The following is a 5903-nucleotide window of genomic DNA, read 5'->3' as shown; positions in this document are numbered from 1 at the left end:
TGACTGTGAGTGACTGTGTGAGTGACTGTGTGAGTGACTTTGTGAGTGACTGTGAGTGACTATGAGTGACTGTGTGACTGTGTTAGTGACTGTGTGGCTGTGTGAGTGACGGAGTGACTGAGTGAGTGACTGTGAGTGACTGTGAGTGACTGTGAGTGAATGTGAGTGACTCTGAGTGACTGTGTGAGTGACTATGAGTGACTGTATGTGTGAATGTAATTGACTGTGAGTGACAATGAGTGACTATGAGTGACTGTGTGAGTGACTGTGTGAGTGACTGAGTGACTGTGTGAGTGACTGAGTGACTAATTGACTGTGAATGACTGCGAATGACTATGAGTGACTGTGTGAGTGACCATGAGTGACTTGTGTGAGCGACCCACCCACTCAATCACCCACTCAATCACCCACTTACTCACCCACTCACTCACTCACCCACTCACTCACCCACTCACTCACCCACTCACCCATTCACTCACTCACCCACTCACCCACTCACCCACTTACTCACCAATTCACCAACACACTCACCCACTCACTCACCCACTCACCACTCACTCACCCACTCACCCACTCACTCACCCATTCACTCACCCACTCACTCACCCACTCACTCACCCACTCACTCACTCACTCACCCACACACTCACCCACTCACTCACCCACTCACTCACCCACTCACTCACCCTCACACTCACCCACTCACTCACCCACTCACCCACTCACTCACCCACTTACTCACCCACTCACTCACTCACCCACTCACCCACTCACCCATTCACTCACTCACCCACTCACTCACCCACTCACTCACCAATTCACCCACCCACTCACCCACTCACTCACCCACTCACCACTCACCCACTCACTCACCCATTCACTCACCCACTCACTCACCCACTCACTCACCCACTCACTCACCCACTCACCCATTCACTCACTCACCCACTCACCCACTCACCCACTTACTCACCAATTCACCCACACACTCACCCACTCACTCACCCACTCACCACTCACTCACCCACTCACCCACTCACTCACCCATTCACTCACCCACTCACTCACCCACTCACTCACTCACTCACCCACACACTCACCCACTCACTCACCCACTCACTCACCCACTCACTCACCCACTTACTCACCCTCACACTCACCCACTCACTCACCCACTCACCCACTCACTCACCCACTTACTCACCCACTCACTCACTCACCCACTCACTCACCCACTCACCCATTCACTCACTCACCCACTCACTCACCCACTCACTCACCAATTCACCCACCCACTCACCCACTCACTCACCCACTCACCACTCACCCACTCACTCACCCATTCACTCACCCACTCACTCACCCACTCACTCACTCACTCACCCACACACTCACCCACTCACTCACCCACTCACTCACTCACTCACCCACTCACTCACCCACTCACTCACCCTCACACTCACCCACTCACTCACCCACTCACCCACTCACCCACTCACTCACCCACTCACTCACCAATTCACCCACCCACTCACCCACTCACTCACCCATTGACCACTCACTCACCCACTCACTCACTCACCCACTCACTCACCCACTCACTCACCCTCACACTCACCCACTCACTCACCCATTCATTCACCCACTCACTCACCCACTCATTCACTCACCCACACACTCACCTACTCACTCACCCACTCACTCACCCACTCACTCACTCACTCACCCACTCACTCACCCACTCACTCACCCACTCACTCACCCTCACACTCACCCACTCACTCACCCACTCACCCACCACTCACCCACTTACTCACCCACTCACTCACTCACCCACTCACTCACCCACTCACCCACTCACACACTCACTCACTCACCCACTCACTCACCCACTTTACTCACCCACCCACTCACTCAACCACTCACACACTCACTCACCCACTCACTTACGCACTCACTTACCCACTCACCCACTCACTCACCCACTAACGCATTCACTCACTCACCCACTCACTCACCCACTCACTCACCAATTCACACACCCACTCACTCACCCTCACCCACTCACTCACCCACTCACCCAATCATTCACCCACTCACTCACCCACTCACACACTCACCAACCCACCCACTCACTCACCCACTTTACTCACCCACCCACTCACTCACCCACTCACTTACGCACTCACTTACCCACTCACCCACTCACTCACCCACTCACTCACTCACCTACTCACTCACTCACCCATTCACCCATCCACTCACCCACTCACTCACCCACTCACCACCCACTCACTCACCCACTCACTCACCCACTCACCCACTCACACACTCACTCACTCACCCACTCACTCACCCACTCACCCATTCACTCACTCACCCACTCACTCACTCACCAATTCACCCACCCACTCACCCACTCACTCACCCACTCACCACTCACCCACTCACTCACCCATTCACTCACCCACTCACTCACCCACTCACTCACCCACTCACTCACCCACTCACCCATTCACTCACTCACCCACTCACCCACTTACTCACCAATTCACCCACACACTCACCCACTCACCCACCCACTCACCACTCACTCACCCACTCACTCACCCATTCACTCACCCACTCACTCACCCACTCACTCACTCACTCACCCACACACTCACCCACTCACTCACCCACTCACTCACCCACTCACTCACCCACTTACTCACCCTCACACTCACCCACTCACTCACCCACTCACCCACTCACTCACCCACTTACTCACCCACTCACTCACTCACCCACTCACTCACCCATTCACTCACTCACCCACTCACTCACCCACTCACTCACCAATTCACCCACCCACTCACCCACTCACTCACCCACTCACCACTCACCCACTCACTCACCCATTCACTCACCCACTCACTCACTCACTCACTCACCCACACACTCACCCACTCACTCACTCACCCACTCACTCACTCACTCACCCACTCACTCACCCACTCACTCACCCTCACACTCACCCACTCACTCACCCACTCACCCACTCACTCACCCACTCACTCACCAATTCACCCACCCACTCACCCACTCACTCACCCATTGACCACTCACTCACCCACTCACTCACTCACCCACTCACTCACCCACTCACTCACCCTCACACTCACCCACTCACTCACCCATTCATTCACCCACTCACTCACCCACTCACTCACTCACCCACACACTCACCTACTCACTCACCCACTCACTCACTCACCCACTCACCCACCACTCACCCACTTACTCACCCACTCACTCACTCACCCACTCACTCACCCACTCACCCACTCACACACTCACTCACTCACCCACTCACTCACCCACTTTACTCACCCACCCACTCACTCAACCACTCACACACTCACTCACCCACTCACTTACGCACTCACTTACCCACTCACCCACTCACTCACCCACTCACGCATTCACTCACTCACCCACTCACTCACCAATTCACACACCCACTCACTCACCCTCAGCCACTCACTCACCCACTCACCCAATCATTCACCCACTCACTCACCCACTCACACACTCACCAACCCACCCACTCACTCACCCACTTTACTCACCCACCCACTCACTCACCCACTCACTTACGCACTCACTTACCCACTCACCCACTCACTCACCCACTCACTCACTCACCTACTCACTCACTCACCCATTCACCCATCCACTCACCCACTCACTCACCCACTCACCACCCACTCACTCACCCACTCACTCACCCACTCACCCACTCACACACTCACTCACTCACCCACTCACTCACCCACTTTCCTCACCCACCCACTCACTCACCCACTCACACACTCACTCACCCACTCACTTACGCACTCACTTACCCACTCACCCACTCACTCACCCACTCACCCATTCACTCACTCACCCACTCACCCACTCACTCACACACTCACTCACTCACCCACACACTCACCCACTCACCACTCACTCACCCATTCACTCACCAACTCACTCACCCACTCACTCACTCACCCACACACTCACCCACTCACTCACCTACTCACTCACTCACCTACTCACTCACTCACCCACTCACTCACTCTCCCACTCACTCACCGACTCACTCACCCACTCAATCACCCTCACCCACCCACTCACTCACCCACTCACCCAATTACTCACCCACTCACTCACCCACTCACTCACTCACCAACCCACCCACTCACTCACCCACTCACTCACTCACCCACTCACTCACTCACTCACCCATTCACACATCCACTCACCCACTCACTCACCCACTCACCACCCACTCACTCACCCACCCACCCACTCACTCACCCACGCACTCACTCACCCACTAAATCACCCACTCACTCACCATCTCACTCACCCACTCGATCACCCTCTCATTCCCCCATTCAATCACCCACTCGCTCGACATCTCACTCACTCACCCACTCACTCACCCACCCACTCACTCACTCACCCACTCACTCACCATCTCACTCACCCTCTCATTCACCCACTCACTCACAGTCTTACTCACCATCTCCCTCACCCACTCATTCACCCACTCACTCACCATCTCACTCACTCACCCACACACTCACTCACCCACTCACTCACCCTCACACTCACCCACTCACTCACCCTCACACTCACCCACTCACTCACCCACTCACTCACCCACTCACCACCCACTCACTCACCCACCCACCCACTCACCCACTCACTCACCCACTCACTCACCCACTCACTCACCCACTCGCCCACCACTCACCCACTTACTCACCCACTCACTCACTCACCCACTCACCCACTCACTCACTCACACACTCACTCACTCACCCACTCACCCACTTTACTCACCCACCCACTCACTCACCCACTCACTCACCCACTCACTCACCCTCACACTCACCCACTCACTCACCCATTCATTCACCCACTCACCCACTCACTCACTCACTCACCCACACACTCACCCACTCACTCACCCACTCACTCACTCACCCACTCACTCACCCACTCACTCACCCACTCACTCACCCTCACACTCACCCACCCATTTACTCACCCACTCACTCACTCACCCACTCACTCACCCACTCACCCACTCACACACTCACTCACTCACCCACTCACTCACCCACTTTACTCACCCACCCACTCACTCACCCACTCACTCACCCACTCACTTACGCACTCACTTACCCACTCACCCACTCACTCACCCACTCACCCATTCACTCACTCACCCACTCACCCACTCACTCACCCACTCAGTCACCAATTCACACACCCACTCACTCACCCTCACCCACTCACTCACCCACTCACCCAATCACTCACCCACTCACTCACCCACTCACACACTCACCAACCCACCCACTCACTCACCCACTTTACTCACCCACCCACTCACTCACTCACCCACCCACTCACTCACTCACCCACTCACTCACCATCTCACTCACCCTCTCATTCACCCACTCACTCACAGTCTTACTCACCATCTCCCTCACCCACTCATTCACCCACTCACTCACTCACCCACTCACTCACCCACTCACTCACTCACCCACTCACTCACCCACTCACTCACCCTCACACTCACCCACTCACTCACCCACTCGCCCACCACTCACCCACTTACTCACCCACTCACTCACTCACCCACTCACCCACTCACTCACCCACTCACCCACTCACACACTCACTCACTCACCCACTCACCCACTTTACTCACCCACCCACTCACTCACCCACTCACTCACCATCTCACTCACCCTCTCATTCACCCACTCACTCACCATCTTACTCAACATCTCCCTCACCCACTCACTCACCCACTCACTCACCCACTCACTCACCCTCACACTCACCCACTCACT

This window comes from Petromyzon marinus, unplaced genomic scaffold (assembly GCF_048934315.1).
Source record: "Petromyzon marinus isolate PM22_M1 ecotype Great Lakes invasive population unplaced genomic scaffold, UKy_Petmar_22M1.pri1.0 PM_Scaffold_63, whole genome shotgun sequence".
Taxonomy (NCBI): Eukaryota; Metazoa; Chordata; class Hyperoartia; order Petromyzontiformes; family Petromyzontidae; genus Petromyzon; species Petromyzon marinus.
The sequence above is the reverse complement of the archived record's forward strand: the minus strand, read 5'-3'. Positions refer to the sequence as shown.